General features: G+C 43.4%; 1 pseudogene; it reads right to left on the bottom strand.

Moving 5' to 3' along the window:
• Positions 1-3,768: 3,768 nt before the first annotated feature.
• On the bottom strand, positions 3,769-11,234 carry LOC104682916 (annotated as a pseudogene).
• Between the last annotated feature and the right edge of the window lie 8,415 nt (positions 11,235-19,649).

Raw genomic sequence — 19,649 nt, 5'->3', positions numbered from 1 at the left:
ACAGGAAACAGATACTTATGGGGTTTGATTGAAGAAAGTTTTAGGGAAGAGCTACTTCTCTAAGTGTAGGCAGATCAAGCCAACCACAAAGGGGACAGTAGCACCCAGGAAGTGGCAAGAGCAGAGCCTTTACCACACCAAGACCAGAAGGTCAAGGTAGCACAGCTGTGTACCAGGGCTTGGTGGGACCTGGAGCCAGGAAAGTGGCCACCTTAACAAGCTGTGGCTCTTGAGGAATGACACTGCCAAAACCATTCCCAGAAGGAAGAGGGAGGGATACCCCAACTGCCATGTCCTTCTAACATCTGATTTCCTGCACTTGCCTCCAACTGGCCTAACCCAACCAGAAGACTGATGGCACAGTAGCCCAGGTGATGCAATCTGTAAAGTTCAGCCTCCTGGACACAGAAGGATGTAGAGGAGAAAACGTGCACAGGAGGTTTGATATGGACTGCATGTTTGCATCCTCCACTCCCCAATTTATGTTGAAGCCCTAATCCCCAATGTGATGGTATTTAGAGGTAATTGGATTTAAATGAGGTCATGAGGGTGGAACCCGTGATGAGATTATTATCCTTAGAACAAAAGAGACTAGTCTCTTCCACCCATATGAGGAAAAAGCAACTTTGTAAGTTAGGAATAGGGCCCTCACCAGGAAGAAAATCTGCTAGCACCTTGACTTTGGACTTCCCGGCCTCCAGAACTGAGACATAAATGTCCATCGTTTAAGCTACCCAGCCTATAGTATTTTGTTATGCCAGCTCAAGTTGACTAAGACAAATCACTAGTGGTAATTTCAGCATTATGGTGGGCTGAACAGGGAGATGGCATAGCAGAGAATTGGGAAATTTGAATGAGATTTAGTAAGTCCATCCAACTAGAGGACTTGTTTCCAAGGGGTGATGAGCACAGAAGAACTACAGACATGGTCCACAGAAGGGACCACTTTTCCCCCTCCATATGGGAATAGGAGAGCTCAGGAATATCTACCACCCTTTAGCACCCTCACTCCTCCTTAGGAGAGTAATGCTTAATGCAGTAGGTTGGAATCTGACATTCACAGGTCATGATTCTCTGGTGGATAGGTACACATGTCAGTGCTCTTAGGCAGAATGGCTTTCCCTCACTCTCTTCTTTACAAGCAGCATCCACATCCTATCATGGCCTTGACCATGGGTAGAACTAATCAGCTGAGCCAGGGTCCCTCATATGCTCTGGCTGTATATCTCACCCAGTGATCCTGGGCATGTGCTTCTGCTCTGTAGGCCAGATCTCCCCTCTGAGGGTGTAATGTTAGACTTGCAGGGTTGTAGGAGGGGAGGGAGGATGTTTGGCAATTTGATCATGGTTTAGACCCAAGTCACATTTTTCGGGTCAGCACCCCCAACAATAAAGTTTATAGCTTGATCTCGACTGAGATGTCCCTGGTGTTTACCTTTCAGTTAGTTGTGAGATAACACAGAAAATACAATGAATATCTCCAAAGACCCCACCTGTGGGTTGTCTACAGGTTATGTGACACCAGAGTCATATTGGCTTCTGACCGATCCTCCCAGAGGTTGAACATTTGTCCAACCAGCATATGTTCACTAATATCCTGCAAAACAGGTAAGATTTCTAAATGGTAGCTGGGAAGGTTTCTTTTTATCTGAAAAGGAGAGCTACATTACTGGGCTCTGCCATTCTTTTCACAAAGTGGATCAAAAGGAAATGGTTGTGCTTCAAATCAGAGGTGTGTGTTTACCACATTATATATGACTAGAATCATAAAAGCAGCTGAGTGTTAAATATATATTTGTGTGTGTAATCACTTGGATATGCCAAGTTTACCTTATACATGTTTTCTTTACTGCAATAGAGGCCTCTATAGGGTATGGAACAGCATGGCCCCAGAGGAAGGTCAACAAATAATGTAGACCAGAAAGGAGAAAAGAGTCCAGTAAGGGATGCAGCAATTGATGATACAAAGTTCATGTCATGCATCTGTAGCTTGTAATGTTTGTAAACTTAGCTTAATATAATAGCCTACCAATCACTTTAAATTTATCCATGCCTACTTGTCCCAAAAATGATTGAGTATCCATATCATAAATTATTTGCAATATATAACAACCATTCTCTTTATAAAGCCTAAAGATCAAGAACCCCTTTGAGTATTATTGACAATTAAAGATGTTTAGTTCAGGTATCTCAGCACCAGAACTTTCTCTGTAATGAAAGATGTGTATTTCTATCCAAGAGCATCACATTTAAATATTCAGAAGTAGCTGATTTATAAACACTGGGGATTAGTTACAAGAAGCTAGCAATCCCAGTGTTTTTGTTTTAGCATCTTTTTGTGAAGGAACTCAGACTAAGATCTGAGTGCACGTAGTTTATTTTGGATGTGATCCCAGGAAACTAGTTGGGGAGTGAGACGAAGCAGTCAACAAAGGCTACCTTACTCACCACTGTAGCTCCTGGAGCTTAATCCTGTTGAAGGATTCGGGGAGCCATAGTAGGAAACAATCCTCAGAGTTATCCCACACACGAGGCAAGGGAGCCAACACCAACTCCCATCAGTCAATATTTGAGGACTCCTAGTGTTTGTGTGAATCCACTGTTGGAGGATAGAGGAAGTCCTCAGCCTAAGAAGCAGGTGCTGGTGAACGGGAGTCAGGCCAGCATGCCCTGAAATGGAAGGGGCTGACAGAGCCTGGGCAGGGTACCAGCAGTGTCTGCTACACGCAACCACAGACCTTTGGCCCTCTCTACCATTATTTAGAGGGCCTGGATGGAATGAGTGCCCTGGATGACACAGAAGGGCACTGGGTGATTATATTGGACCAGAGCAGCAGAAGGACATAACCCACTGAGTATCCTGATATGAGTCAAGGACACTGCACTAGAGACTTTACAGCAAGACATTACTGAGCACCTTACTTAAACATTCCAATGTAAGAACCCAGGGTTATCAAGAAACAGAAAGCTAGAGCCCTAAATACTCTGGTCTGACCTTGGTCTCCCATGGTCATGTCTAAACGGTTCAGACCTGAGTGTCTCTCTTACAGGGGATTTCATGTGTTTGGAAGGATTCTTTCTCCTAAGCCTGTTGTCTTAAAAGTGCCCTGATTTCTCAAGCAAATCTCAATCTATAGTACTTGGAAGGAAAGGCCTCTTGGCTCCTTATGCACTTCACCCTCCCATTTCCCAATGCTGTATCCTAATCTAGAGAATCTGTTCCTTATGGTGCAAGTTAAGTGAAACCAGACTTAAATGAATGCCCAAAGATTGACATCCAAACAATGCTTCTCAAATTGTGGTTCTGAGATCCCCTGTGCCAAGAGCTGGAGGAACTTGCTTAAAAGGTGGATTTGGGGACTCCATTCCACACCCATTGAATCTGAATCTGAGTCTCTGAGAGGATAGCTGCACCTATTTTTTTTTTTAAAGAAATCCCATTTATTTTTGGCTATTGGGGCAATGTCATCTTTTCAATATAAAAAAGGCAAGTTTAACACATAGAAATCTCAAATGTAGGGTAGAACAAAACCAAGTGTAGGGGCGGGGGAAGTAGCAGCAGAAGGAAGATATGAGATGTTGCAGAAAAGATGGAGGAGGGTTCCCCTCTCCTCTGGAGATTGACTCGAACGCTGATGTGGCAGTATACACCACTACATAGTCAGGGATGTTAATTCCTTTTCAGGGGTAAGAAAAGGTGGGGATTAGGGCATTCCTGGAGGCTTAGGGACCAAGGATGGTCTCTTGTCCCCACTTGATCCCCTTCCTCTAATCTGAGATGTGCTTGAAGAGCTCCTGGAAGACCACGTAGTTCCCAATAGAAACAGCCGAAGTTTTCAGGCCACGAGATGGAATGTCACGTACTGTGTTCTTTACATTGTCAGAGATTCATTCCACAATGTAGCTGCTGTTCATTTTTGCAGATTAAGCATTTTCTCATTGACCTCCTTCATGGACATCTGACCACTGAAGACAGCAGCCATGGGAAGGTATCATCCATGGCGGCGTTCACAGGCATTCATCATGTTCTTGCCATTGAAGATCTGCTGGCTGAATTCAGGCATTGAGAGAGCTCGATACTACTGGCTTCCATGGCTGGTGAGAGGGGAAGAGCCAGGCATAAAGAAATGGAGATGTAGGAAAGGGACCATGTTGACTGCCAACTTGCAGAGGTCAGCATTGAGCTGGCCAGGGAAGCAGAAGCAGATGGTGACACTGTTTATGGTGGCTGAGACGAAGGGGATCATATCCCTGTAGGTTGGTGTGGTCTGCTTCAGAGTGTGGGAGCAGATGTTACAGAGGTCTTCATTATCAATACAGATGGTCTCATGAGAGTTTTCTCTCAACTGGACAGAGTGTGATATTGTAGGGTTCAACCATGGTGTCCTTTTGGGTGAAGGCACAACACTGAAGATGTTCACAATGCAACCAGGGTACCCTTCTCAGATCTTGCTGATGAGAGTGTCCATTCCAGAGCCTGTCCCCCGACTCAGCGAGTGGGTCACCTAGAAGACCTGCAGGCAGTCACAGTTCTCTGCCTCCTTCCATACTGAAATAGAGAAAGAAAAGAAAATTATTATGATTACCTAAAATTGCTGTTTAAGCTGAAATAGGCTTCTGGTAACCACACTGCCCCGCTCCCGCAACCCCCCAAAGTTGAAGTTAAGAAAGAATATTAACTGCTTCACTGTGAAACATTAACCATGTCTCTGTTCTGCATATTTTGTAAGTTCTCTAAGTTCCTGTTTTTCTTGCTGCGTAGCACAAGGTAATAAGACAGATAAGTGCGAGCTGCAAACATGTTTTCTAAGATGTAAGACCTGTCACATGATTAACTGCTTTTGTTTGGGCTTCTGTAAGCCCACTTCCTGCTTCACCTTTTTCCCACCTCAAGATGCTTAAAAGGGCTTGTCCCTCTCTGTTCAGGGCTCAGACTTTCTGGATGCAAGTCCACTGAGCCAGTGTACACCTTAATCCTCCTGTAACCTATTGGTCTCTCCAGTTCTGATTTCCCAGTACATTTTCTGAGGGCTCATCTGGGATTGGAGATGGCAGATTTTGTCTCCTTTGCCTGTGGGATTGGAGCCCAGGCTGGGGCAGACCCAAGACCCTAGGCAACAATGGGAAAACTTCAGCCCAGAGAGATCAGCTCTCCTATGTCCCGGTGCCCTTCCCTGCAGCAGAACCAGAAAAGGGGCTGCAGGATGATTCCAGGAGCAGTGTGCATTCTTCAGAACCACAGTAAGGTTTGGGGCCCCAAGACAGGACCCCTCCCATAAACGCAGAAGGGTGAGACTGATTGCCTCCCAGGGTTTAACTACTAGTTTGACCCAGAGGGTCTGAGGGTGGAGAGGATGGCTCACCAATTCGGATGAAGCTTACACCCCCACTGACACAGGACATGAAAGGCTTGCTAAGTTGGCTTAGGAAAGGAAACAAAAACTGAAGGTGGTGAGAGTGGCTCGCCACCCCAATTAAGGAACAGGTACTGGGAGTGAGGAGGTGTGTGAAAGTGTGTGAAAGAGACAGTTCCAGGAGGGACCATTGCGGGGCGTGATGTGGGGAGGTACAGATCTTAGTGTTGACTGTGTGCTCCGAAGCAAGTGTGTGACTGAGCAGGCCTAGGCGGATCTGCATATGGCTGATAGGAGCTGCCTTATGACTGCAGCAGTTGTAACAGGAATAAGGTACTCTCCTAGCTAAGTGGTGCCTGAAACTCCCATAATAGGAACCGGTCTGGTCAGTCCGACACAAAAGGCTGAGTGATTACGCATCATAAAGGGAGGAATGGGAGGAAATTGTCGAAACCTACTCCATTGGAGTGCATGTTAAAGAATTTTAAGAAAGGTTTTGGAGGAGATTATGGAGTTAAAGTGACCCCCCTGTGGTTGAGAACTGTGAATTAATGGCCTTCTTTTAATGCAGGTGGCCAGCTGAAGGAACAATAGATAGGGAAGCAGTTGGCCATGTATTTCGGGTGGTAAGCGGAGTCGGATAGCCTTGGCATCTAGATCAATTTATATACATTGACTCCTGATTAAATGTGGTCCAGACTCGCCCCAAATGGCTATAGCCTTGTTTAGCAAACTATTGTAAAGCCTTAGTGGCCCAGGATGAGCTTAAGGTGATAGAAAAGCCAATTATGCCAGGGACCTCAGATGAAAAGAAAAAGTAACAGGAGAGCCAGGAAAAGCCAGTCCTACAAGCACCTCCAGAGGAAAGAGATTCCTCCTGTTATGTTCCATTATACCTGCCCTTGTCAGGGCTAGGACAGGGTACAGAGCTAATGGCCCTTGAGGAATCAGGCTCAGAGGAAAGCAAGTCTCCAGCATCACCCCACAGGGGAGAGCCTGAATCCCTGCCCGTGAAAGCCAAAGAGGGAAAACAAGGTGATGTAGCAAGCCACCTCCAGTCTGGCCGCACCCGAGTCTTACAAAATGCCCCTCTGTGAGACTTGAGCACAAACTTATAATGAACAAGGCCAGGTTGGGGGAGGGCAGTGGATTTTCATCTACCAGCCCTTCTCTATGACAGACCACCTAAATTGGAAACAACATACTTCCTCCCATATGGAGATGCCACAGGCTCTCATAGACTTGATGAGGTCCATTTTGCTGACTCATAACCCCACCTGGCCAGACTGCCAGCAGCTCCTTCTGACACTGCTTAATACAGTAGAGCACTGGAGAGTGACACAAGCAGCTCTCCGGTGGTTAGAGAACAATGTGCTAGGTGGCACAAATGATGTCCAGCGTTTTGCCCAGGAGCTGTTCCCAGAGACAGATCCTAACTGGGACCCAAACGAGGCAGGGGAGCTCCAACACCTGCAAGGGTACCGAGAAGCACTCTTAAATGGAATAAAAGCAGGTGGGACGAAGGCCATGACAATAGGAAAGATTTCAGAGGCCCTACAAAAGGCTAATGAAACCTGAAGTCGGTTCTACAAGAGGCTCTGTCAGGCACACTGGCTCTATACTCTATTTGATCTGGAGGCTGTTAAAAATCAGGACATGGTGAGTACCTCATTTGTTGGTCAGGCACAAGATGTGACATTAAGCAAAAGCTTCAAAAATGGGAAGGTTTCACAGGCATAAATGCTACTGAGCTTATAGAGGTGGCTACCAAGGTGTACGTCAACTGTGAGCAAGAAGAAAAGGAATCTGAGCAGAGGATTAAGAAAAAGGCCAAGCTCTTGGTGGCAGCCCTGGTTGAAAGAGAGACTGGCATAATGAGGGGACGCAGTCGTGGCCATGAAAGAGGTCGGGCTAGACCAAGATTTGAAGGCCAGATTAGGCTGGAGAGGGATCAATGTGCATTATGCAAAAGGACACTGGAAGGATGAATGTCCACGGAAAGATAAAGGAAATAGCTGTGACCAGGGAATTTGGCTAGAGCCACCAGCTGCCAGCCATTGTGTTCTAAAACCAGACACTCACCTGATCAGCCTAGCAAAGTCTGCAGGCTGTGACAACTGAGGCAGACCAGGCTCCATCTCTTCAGGCCCCAGGAGCCTATGGTCTTAGTAGAGGCAGGGACCAATGAATGGACTTTATGGTAGATACAGGAGCTGAATACTCGGTAGTGACCCGACCTGTAGTGCCACTATCCAAGAATTATACGACTATTATTAGGGCAACTGGAATCTCTGAAAAAAAAGGCCTTTCTGTCTGTCCAGGAGGTGCATTATTGGAGGATGGGAAGTCAGCATAAATTTTCTGTACCTCCCACACTGCTCAGTCCCCTTGCTAGAAACAGACTTACTCCAAAAACTACAGGCACAAATTTCCTTCGGGCCACAAGAAAACACATCCTTAAACTTCAGTCAACCAAAGGCTATGGTGTTAACCCTCACACTCCCAAAGGCCAAGCAGTGGAGACTCTATGCAGAAGTACCACTTAAGCCAAGACTGCCAGAACCTCTTGAAATATATGGGCTAATTACTAAAATACCTGCAGTGTGGGCAAAGGACAACCCACCAGGGCTGGCTGTAAATCGGGTACTAGTCCTAGTAGAGCTAAAACTGGAAGCCTCCCCAGTACGAGTTCGCCAATACCCAATTTTCATAGAAGCCATCTGAGGTGTTCAAAAGCATATAGACCAGCTTTTCAAGCATGGAATCATAGTTAAATGCAGGTCACCTTGGAACATTCCTTTATTGCCCGTTCAGAAGCCGTCTGGTAAATACAAGCCAGTACAGAATTTGCGTGCTATAAACTGGGTTATGGAGACAATCCACCCAGTAGTGCCCAACCCATACACCTTAATGGGACAAACACCAGCTAGTGCAACCTGGCTTATTTGCTTAGACCTAAAAAATACATTCTTTTGTCTCTAGCTGGCACCAATAAGCCAGCCTATCTTTGCATTTCACTGGGATGAAACACAGCACACTTGGACAAGGCTCCCACAGGGGTTCAAGAATTCCCCTCCAATCTTTGAAGAAGTGCTGGCGTCACATCTCAGAACTTTTGACCCAACTATGACAAATGCATCCTGCTGCAGTACATAGACAATCTACTTGCAGCCCCTACTTGAGTGGACTGCCTACAGGGCACTAAGAAGCTCCTCCGCCTTTTGTGGAAAGCAGAATATAAAGTATCTAAGAAAAAGGCACAGATCTGTTCAGAAGGAGTCAAATATCTAGGTTTTGAAATAAGTCATGGGAAACGTGAACTTGACAGTGAACAAAAGCGGGGCTGTGTGGGCACTTCTCACCCCAACCACCTGGCGTCAAATAAGTTTTTAAGAGCAGCAGGTTGTTGCCGCATTTGGATTCCAAACTTCTCACTTATGGCAAAACCCCTATATGAAGCCACAAAGAGGGGGAAAAGGGAGTCCCTCCTTTGGGAGGCTGACCAAAAAACCCTTTAAGAAAATTAAAAAGGCCTGGTTTCAGTCCCCAGGGTTAGGGCTGCCAGGTCAAACCAAGGGCTTCTTTCTGTATGTCCATGAATGGAAAGGAATGGCTATAGGAGTCCTAACTCAAATTATGGGATCGTGGCATCGACCTGTGGCATACTTATCTAAACAACTAGACCTGTTGGCACTAGGCTGGCCTCCTTGTTTCAAAGCGTTAGCCGCCACGGCTCTGGTTTCACAAGAGGCTAACCAATTGGCCCTAGGACAAAAATTGATTATTCAAGTGGCACACACAGTTACCACCTTAATGGATCAGAGAACATCATTAGCTATCATCAAACCCAAGAATGACTAGATATCAAGGACTCTTATGTGAAAATCCTCACATCATTATAGAGACTGTAAATACACTAAACCTAGCTACTCTGCTGCCCATAGACCAAAACACCCCCTACCTCAGTATTACTGTGTGGACATAGTAGATGAGGTGTTCTCCAGCTGAAGGGACTTAAAAGACCACCTCCTTGGTGGTCCAGATGCTGAGTATTTCATGGATGGAAACAGATTTGTCTCAGACGGGGTCTGTTGAGCTGGGTATACAGTACTGACATGGGATTCCATGGTAGAGGCACAGCCTCTACACACCAGGACTTCAGCTCAAAATGCAGAACTGATGGCTCTAACAAGGGTCCTGCTGTCAGCCAAAGGAAAAGTGGTCAATATTTTTACTGACTCTATGCCTTTGCCACATTACATGCCCATGGAGCCATATATTTTTTAAAAAGCTAAGAAAAGCATAACAACAAAAAAGGACACAAACATAAAGGATAGATATAGGAGACAGAAAAAATAATGGCCTCCTGAGAGAATGAAGTACCATGGCCCAGCCACCTGGGCAGAGGATGAAACATGGGGGTACCATACCTCCATTTATGTGATAAATTGTATCATATGGTTACAGGCTGTTCTTGAAGTTATAACCAATGAAATGTCAAGGGCCTTGAATTTGCTGGCCGTGCAAGCCACACAGATGAGAAATGCCCTTTATCAAAATAGGTTAGCACTAAACTACCTCCTGGCCTCAGAAGGAGGAGTATGTGGGAAGTTTAACTTAACAAATTGCTGTCTAGAAATTGATGATAATGGACAATCTGTCATGGAAATCACTGCTAGGATGCAGAAATTAGCTCATGTTCCAGTTCAAACCTGGAAAGGTTGGTCTCCAGACTCCCTTTTCAGAGGATGGTTTTCATCTTTCAATGGATTTAAAACCTTAATAGGAGGGTTTATGCTTATCCTTGGCAGATGCTTAGTACTCCCTTGTCTTCGGCCTCTTCTATTCAGGAGTATACAGTGAACTGTAGAAGCGATTGTGGCCAGACATACTACCACCCAAATAATGGCCTTAACTAAATATCAGCCTCTACCCAAGGAAAAATATGTGCCAATCCAGGAAGAAATAAATGATAGTGGTGCCTTCTATTAAAATCCATCTATAAAAGGCACCAAAGAGGGGAATGAAAGAAAAGAAAATTATTAGGATTACCTAAAATTGCTGTTTAAAGTTAGGCTGAAACAGGCTTTTGGTAACCAGCCCCCCCACGCTTCCCCGCCCACAACCCCTCACCAACCAAAGTTGAAGTTAAAGAATATTAACTGCCTCTCTCTGAAACATTAACCATATCTCTGCTTTGCTTATTTTGTAAGTTCTGTAAGTTCCTGTTTTTCTTACTGAGCAGCTGCAAGGTCACAAGGCAGACAAGCACAAGCTGCAAAACATATTTACCTTTTCTAAGATATAAGACCTGTCACGTGATTAACTACTTTTGTTCTTGCTTCTGTAAGTCCACTTCCTGCTTCACATTTTTCTCACCTCAAGACACTTAAAAGGGTCTGTCTGTCTTTGCTCGGGGCTCAGACTTTCTGGATGCAAGTCCTCTTAGCCATTGTACACCTTAATAAATCCTCCTGTAACCCTATCTATCTCTCCAGTTCTGATTTCCCACTACAGCACCTCATCCAGGATGGAATCAACCAGCTAAGCCACTTCTGTGTAGTGGCCTTTGGCCCAGTTGTTGCCAGCCCCAGACTGCCCAGAAACAAAGTTGTCTCATCTAAAGATCTGGCCAAAAGGACCTAAGCAAACAGAGTCCATGGTCCCAGGTTCTAGATCCACCAGGATGGCACAAGGAACATACTTTACACCTGTGGCTTCATCATAGTGCACGGAGATGTGGTCCATCTGCAGATTGCTGTCCCCATGGTAGGTGCCAGTAGGGTCAATGCCATGTTCATCACTGATCACTTCCCAGAATTTGGCACTGATCTGGTTGCCACAGTGACTGGCCTGGATATGCACGATTTCCCTCATGGCTAAAATTTAATTTTTTTGTTCACCTCAAGGTATCTATGGGGCAAGAAAACGTGATTTTTTTTTCTCTGTTGGTCACAGGCTAGAGGGCTGGAATGTGCCACAGAGGCTGGAGCCAGCAAGGTGTGAACATGGCAGAAGAAGGTTGAGAGGAAGAAAGCAGCTACACTTTTAAGAAGCAACCTAGATGATTTTAATACATGACCTAGACTTGTGGTTCTCAAATTTTGCTACACATTTGAATCACCTGGAGCACTCCTGAAACTCCTAATGTACAGGTCACACCCAAAGCCAATTAAACCTTCTGGCTAATGTCCAGATCTCACTCCTGGATTCTGGCTTAAGACTCCCCAGGTGATTTCAGTGTTCAGCCAACTTTGAGAACTAGTGACCTGACCTATAGCTAGTAAAGATAAAGCAGTTACATGATTGACTTTGAGAACCTGGGTTTTCTCAGACATTAAAGAATTTTTGAAAAACAGACCCTTCTTTACTTCTGGCCTTAGAAATCTTATTTAAGATGTTCAATTTATAGGTGAGGAAGCTGAGTCCTAAAAGGTAAAACTGAAGTGGCTAAACAGCTAATTAAATTGATACTTCTTTTTTTATTCAATATAATAAGTGTTCTTAAAAGTTTAGTGCTAATATTCAGTGCTTAAGTCATTGTCAGATGGAAAATCAGTTTTGTGTTACCCTAATATTCCAAGCATCTCCAGTGCATGATTTTAAAAGTATTTTTAGGCCAGGCATGGTGGCTCATTAGCCAGGCGTGGCCGTGCATGCCTGTAATGCCAGCTACTTGGGAGGCTGAGGCAGAATAATTGCTTAAATGCAGGAGGTGGAGGTTGCAGTGAGCCAAGATAGCACCACTGTACTCCAGCCTGAGTGACAGAGCAAGACTGTCTCAAAAAATAGAGTATTTTTATGACTTTACTCTTGTACATTTTTCTCAATTTCTAAAAACATTTTAATATTTCAATGTCCTGACTAATCTCCTTAAACAATAACAGCAGAACTTTTGGCAAAAATTTGAAAAGACATATATAAAATCCACAAATAAGAGTTAAGTCCTCCAACCCATATAATCAAAGTCATAGGCTTTTAATAATGAGCAAAATAAACACATACAAAATTTTGCATATACATACATAGTACAAGGCTGAAGTATATTGACATTTATCTCAACATTTGCAAGTATATAAAATATTGGAAGCCCTGGCCAGGGCAATCAGGCAAGATAAAAGGCATCCAAATGTAATAGGAAGAGAGGACGTCAAACTATCCCCATATGCAGATGATATTCTGTATCTAGAAAACCCCACAGTCTCAGCCCAAAAGCTCCTTGAGCACATAAACAACTTTAAAGTTTTGGAATACAACATCAATGTACAGAAATCAGTAGCATTCAGTTACCCTAACAGCACCCAAGCCAAGAGCCAAATCAGGAATGAAATCCTTTTCATGACTGCTACAAGGAGAATAAAATACCTAGGAATATAGCTAGCCAGGGAGGTGAAAGATCTCTACAATGAGAACCACAAAACACTGTTCAAAGAAATCAGAAGACACAAATGGAAGAACATTTCATGCTCATTGACAGTAAGAATCCATATTGCTAAAATGGCCATACTGCCCAAAGCAATTTAAAGATTTGATACTATTATCAATCTACCAATGACATTTTTGACAGAACTAGAAAAACCTATTCTAAAATTCACATGGAACCAAAAGGAGCCTGAATAGTCAAGGCAGTCCTAAGCAAAAAGGACAAGGCTGAAAGCATCATGCTATCTGACTTCAAAAAAAAAAGCATCATGCTATCTGACTATGCCAAAGGGCTACAGTAACCAAAACAGCATGATATTGGTGTAAAAATGGACACATAGATCAATGGAATGGAATATAGAGCCCAGAAACATGGCCACACACCTACAACCATCAGATCTTTGACAAAACTGACAAAAACAAGCAATGGTGAAAGGACTCCCTATTCAATAAATGGTGCTGGAATAACTGGCTGGCCACATGAAGAAAATTGAAACTGAACCTCCTTCCTCATACCATATATAAAAATCAACTCAAGATGGATTACAGACCTAAATGTGAAACATAAAACTATAAAAACTCTGTGAGAACCTAGGAAATACCACTTTGGACATAAGAATGGGCAAAGATTTCATGACAAAAATGCCAAAAGCAATTACAACAAAAGCAAAAATTGACAAGTGGGCCCTAATTAAACTAAAGATCCTCTGCATGGCAAAAGAAACTATCAACAGAGTAAACAGGCAACAGACAGAATGGGAGAAAATATCTGCAAAGTATACATCTGACAAAGACCTAATATCCAGAAAATACAAGGAACTGAAACATACAAGCAAAAAGCAAACAATCCATGAATAAGAGAGCAAAGGAAAGAACACTTCTCAAAAGACATACATGAAGTCAACAAGCATATGAAAAACTCCATATCACTGATCATTAGAGAAATGCAAATCAAAACCACAATGAAATACCATCTTACCGTCTCACACCGTCAAAATGGTTTTTCATTTTTATTTTTTATTTTTTATTTTTTGGGACAGGGTCTCTATCGCCCAGGCTGGAGTGCAGTGGCACGATCTCAGCTCACTGCAGCCTCTGCCTCTGGATTCAAACAATTCTCCCGCCTCAGCCTCCCAAGTGGTTGGGATTACAGGCGTGTGCCACCATGCACAGCTAATTTTTGTCTTTTTAGTAGAGATGGGGCTTCACCATGTTGGCCAGGCTGGTCTTGAACTCCTGACCTCAGGTGATGCACCTGCCTCAGCCTCTCAAAGTGCTGGGATTACAGGTGTGAGCCACTGCATCCAGCCTTCAGCATGGCTATTATTAAAAAGTCAAAAAATAACAGATGCTGGTGAGGTTGCAGAGAAAAGGGACTGCTTATACACTGCTGGTGGGAGTGTCAATTTGTTCAACCATTGTGGAAAGTGGTGTGCTGGTTCCTCAAAGAACTAAAGACAGAACTACCACTTGACCCAGAAATTCCATTACTGGGTGTGTACCCAAAGGAATATAAATTGTTCTACCATAAAGATACGTGCACACGTATGTTCATTGCAGTAAAATTCACTATAGCAAAGACATGGAATCAACCTAAATGCCTATCAGTCATAGTTTAGATAAATGTGGTACATTTATACCATAGAGTATTATGTAGCCATAAAAGAATGAGACTGTGTCCCTTGCAGGAACCTGGATGGAGCTGGAGTCCATTATCCTTAGCAAGCTGACACAGGAACAGAAAACCAAATACCTCATCTTCTCGTAAGTGAGAGCTAAATCATAACATATGGAAACATACAGGGGAACAACAGATACTAGGCCTATCAGAAAGGGGAGGGTAGGAGGAGAGCGGTTAAGAAAAAACAACTGTCAGATACTATGCTTAGCATCCAGGTGCTGAAATAATCTGTACACAAAACCCCCAAGTGACAAGTTTACCTATATAACATGCCCATGGACCCATGAACCTAAAATAAAAGTTAAAATATTATTTTAAAAAACCATTAGTAGAGATGGGGCTTCACCATGTTGGCCAGGCTGGTCTTGAACTCCTGACCTCAGGTGATGTACCTGCCTCAGCCTCTCAAAGTGCTGAGATTACAGGTGTGAGCCACTGCATCCAGCCTTCAGCATGGCTATTATTAAAAAGTCAAAAAATAACAGATGATTGACTATAATGCATACATTTTGGGATTTGTATGTTTATTATCATAGCTATGTGTATTTTTCCCCACATGGAAATTAAAAAGAAACTGAAGAAACTTTTTTTTTTTTGAGAAGTTCATATGCAATGGAATGCCATAAGGTAACGCTCAAGAACTTTTTGTTTGCTTCCAGGAGATTTTGCTTATAGAAAATTGTTAGTGAAACAACCTCAGTTATTTCCCTTCACTTCAGTGCATCACATCTTACCTGCAAAAGAAGACGTTCCCACTCCCAGGGAGGGGTGAGGCCAGCTCCTCCCTACAGCCAGCACAGACATGATTCTCCTCGTGTGCAATATGGCCACATTAGAAACCCAAAAAAATCAGTATCATCCAATCAAATATACCAAGGAACCGTCAGTGGGTTTTAGTATTGGTATCATTTTCAACTTCGGATTTTAGAAAATTAATATGAAGAAAAAAACCATCTTTTTAAAAAGAAAATTATAGGCTTCCTATAGGGGCTGTTTGCCAAAATGTAAAGGTAATTGAGTTGCACTGAAACCAACCATTGCTTAGTTAGATTTTTCCTGGAGCCAATAATTGTTTGCTTCATGTATTATAAATTCTTATTTTTCTTTATGCTTCAAACCTCCCAGGAAAAAATAAATACTCAAGGTGAGTCTGTATGAATAAAGTATAAAGTATGTTATTAAAGTATAAAGTATAAAGAATTAAAGTATTAAAGAATAAAGTATAAAGAATAAAGTATGTTATTCTTTCCATAACATAGGTTTGGCCTACCTTAAAGGAAACCCTCACCTGGGTCATTGCTTGTAGAAATACTGAAGCAGGCAGGGCAAGGCATTCTTGCAAGTGTGCAGCACTTTCTCCCTGAAGTGCTGCTTTTCTGAAACCACCTCCCAATTCTGGCTCCTACACTCTATCATGCAATGAGAGGGCTGATCTTTCAGACATATGCCCACAGCTTGGAGCAGATCAGGTTGGAGACTCAGGAAAGGTGGCTGGAAGCCCAGAACTATATGGCCGGTATGTGCTCCTGGTAAGATGTAAAAGTTATCTCAGTTCTATGCTACTTTATTCTAGAGTCTCATGTTTATTACCTTCATTTTCCTCCTCCTCTGATTTCCTGGGCAATGGGGTCTGTGTCAACAAAGGTCCAATCAGGAAAAAAAAACACTCCAGGTACTTCGAGAAGGGGGGATTTAACTTGGGGTGGGTCTCAGCTGCTTTGTTTCTGGGGACTTACGGTGGGGGGTGGGGTAGGGCATGCCACCTCCTGAGGTATGCACCCAGGGCATGTATACTAGGTTTTCCATCCTAGAGATACCCAAATTCCTGGATTCTAGCAGGAAGGGGAAGAAGAAAATCCTCCTCTCCAACTCCAGAACAGTTCTCCTGGGCCCAGAGGCTCGAGAGCCTTGCTCTGTGTATCAGTGTCTCCTGAAGAGCAGGTCTGACCGCTCGCTCTCTGTTGATGCTGGACAGGACTTAGACCTCAGACTACCTTTGTTACACTTTCTTCTTGAGTTTTGCACCCCAACCAAAATTGCTTCCCCAAATTACAAAGCAAAAATTCCCATCCTGTATCTGTGCATGTACATAGGTACCTTTGGGAGTGACAGAGTGAGGCATTGTCTGTACGACAGGCAAGGCCCAGCTGAAGCAACAACAAAAACTCTACAGAAAAGATCAGTATTAGTATAGGTATATATAAAAATGAAAATCTCAAACCCCCTTCCTCTATCATAGATCTGTTTACATGCCCATTTTCTTCCTATTCTCTTGACCCCCTGCACCTAAAAAAAAGTGGACCATGCTTACTAGTCCCCAAGGCCATACCTCTCAATCCCAAATGCATAGCCAAGAGGCTGAATATTGGTTCAAGCTCCAGTACAATAATGCCACCAGAAGCTTGGGAAGGTCCCAGGATTCAAAGAGCCATTGGCCTTTTAGTTATTGCTATGAAAGAAAATACTTCAACATTTAACAGGTTAAAACAACAAACATCACTATGTACCCCCTAAATATGTACAATTGTGTCTATTTAAAAAGTTCTTAGTTTCTAAGGATCAGAACTTCAGGAATAGCTTAATTTGGTCCAGGCTCTGGAGGCTGCAGTCATGCTGTTGACTGGGACCTCAAGCATCCAGGCCTGAAGGATCTGTTCCAAGCTCACTCACATGATTGTTGGCAGGCCAGTGATCCCAGAGGGAGAGAGAACCTGAAACTGAAGCTACAGTGTCTTTTATAACCTAATTTCACAAGTGGAGTGCCATCACTTCTGCTGCATATTGCTCACACAGACCAACCCTGGTACAAAGCAAGAGGGGACTACAAGAGCCTGAATACCAATAAGTGGGGATCATTGAGGACCATCTTGAAAGCTGGCTGTCATGTCCTCTGATACCTCCTACCCAGCTTTTGCAAAGAGTAATACCAGAGCGGGGAGGTCCTATTCCACTTAACAATCATCAGTAATTGCTTTTCATTCAGTTCCTGTTCCTTATCTTCCTCCAGGGATCATTGTGAACTGAAGGAATGACTGACATTCTGGGATCCCATGGAAATACCACCAAAAGCTATTAACTATAATCATGGCAGATCAAGTGAGTATATGTGTAGAATTTGGGAGTTAAGCACTATATTGGAAAGTTGAGGTCTTTGATGTATAGCTGGTCTAAGATCATAAATTGAGTTTGGATCTTGGCCTGTATTGGAAGTTTTAGGGTCAGGGGAGTGTCTCACTCTGGGACATTAGACTGGAAGTGGCTACACCTATGATGAGGCCTTGCATGCTAACCTCATTCCAAATAGAGAGGGGCAGGGCTCTCATCTGGGCCAGAGGAAGTGTAATTCAAAAGAAGCCCTTTAATCTTTGGTGGACGTAATGCCTTTTGGCTATCACAACTCCTCCTCCCTCCTCTCAAAAAGTATATATATTCTCAAATGCTGCTCACGAATTTTTTGCTTCTCCTGGGGAGCTATAGTTCTGATGTTGCAGGCAATATAGTAGAGAAAGGGATTTTTATGCTTCCTTTGGAGTAGTAAAATCAACCAAGGCCTAGGGAATCCGAAGGCTAAAGTAAGACGAAATTTTGCAGCATGTGGAGCAGAAGTCCTGATGTATTTCACTGGGTTTCTGAAGCATGAACTAGGGGCAGTCTAAGATACCAGAAATAGTCAAAGGTGTTTTTCCTATTCCTTTACTCAACAATCAACACAGAATACTACAGGTCACTACAATGTGTGGGGATTTCTCCTCACACAAAACTAGTCAATTATCCAGCAGACACAGGCTGGGTATCCTTTAATTCAATTCTGATGTTATCTATCTGGAGATAGCATCAGATACCACAGGCTGAGGGCTCAGTCCCACAAGACTGCCCCCCACTTCAGGTATCAGCTGCAAGTAGGTTGCTGCCTACACTTCTGACCAACTGGCTATGTAGCAGGGGTTCTCACAAGCCCCTCCTTGGACTTGATTAATTTTTTAGAGTGGTTCATAGAACTCAGGGAAACATTTACATTTGCCCATTTATTATAAAGGAGATTACACAGGGTACAGGTGAACAGTCAGATGGAAGAGACACAAAGGCGAGGCATGTGGGAAGGAGCTTCCATGCCCTCTCTGGGCAACATCTTCCAGGCACCCTCGTGTGTTGAGTTTAGCTATCCAGAAGCTCCCTGACCTTGGACCTTCTGGGTTGTTATGGAAGCTGCTTTATAAAGGCATGATTTATTACATCATTGTCCATTGGTGATCAACTCAACATTCAGTCACGTTTCCCTCTTTGGAGGCTGGGGATGGAGCTAAAAGATCCAACCCTCTAATCCTGTCGTGGTCTTTCCAGTGACCAGCTCCCAACCTTGAAGCTACTTAAGTGACTCAGCCATCGGTCATCTCATTAGTATACCAAAGACACTTCAGAAACTCTGGAGATTCCAAGGATTTTAGAAACTATAGATGTGTATGTATATGTCTGAAAACTGAGAAAAAGAGCTAAATATATATTTCACAGAATCACAGTTGGCTTCTATAGTTATTCAAGTTGGACTTCTGAAAGGCTTAAGAGAAGCAAATGGTAAAGGTCAATGAGGTTACTGGACTTCTGCTATGTTGAAAAATATTTTATATCAGGATAAGCTAGATTGTACTATAGTAACACAACCCCCAAATTTTGATGGCTCAAAGGTTTCTTTCTTTCTCATACTCCGTGTCTGTAAGGGGTTGACCTGAGTATTCTGCTCATTATCACTCAGGCTGGTGAAGCATCTACCATTTTGAACTTGCCAGGTCATAATGCCCATAAAGAACACTCTGGAGAGCCTCCCACCAAAAACTAAATCCTCAGTCCTAAATAGACATTGTTTCCAGTCATTTCTGCTCATCATTTTGGACTTAATGAGTTACGTGATCCCAACCAACCAGGAACCAGGAAATAGGTTTTTTTAAAAAATATGTGTCTGGAGTGAAGAAGGTCAATATTGGTGAACAGCATTATTAAAGACCACAACTGGCATCCTATGAAACTGAAGCCCAGATTTTCTCTTTTGCTTTGTCTACCTCAGTTCCCCCAGATCGCACTGCATCTGTGTTAGTGTCTGTAGCTGGCAACAGCAATGTGAGGCTAGAGATAGTAATATATGCTGTGTTCTGGAAACATTATACTTGTATTAGGAAATGCTATGGTTGTACCTAGAT

This window comes from Rhinopithecus roxellana, chromosome 4, assembly GCF_007565055.1.
Source record: "Rhinopithecus roxellana isolate Shanxi Qingling chromosome 4, ASM756505v1, whole genome shotgun sequence".
In the NCBI taxonomy this organism is placed as follows: domain Eukaryota; kingdom Metazoa; phylum Chordata; class Mammalia; order Primates; family Cercopithecidae; genus Rhinopithecus; species Rhinopithecus roxellana.
The sequence above is the reverse complement of the archived record's forward strand: the minus strand, read 5'-3'. Positions and strand labels throughout refer to the sequence as shown.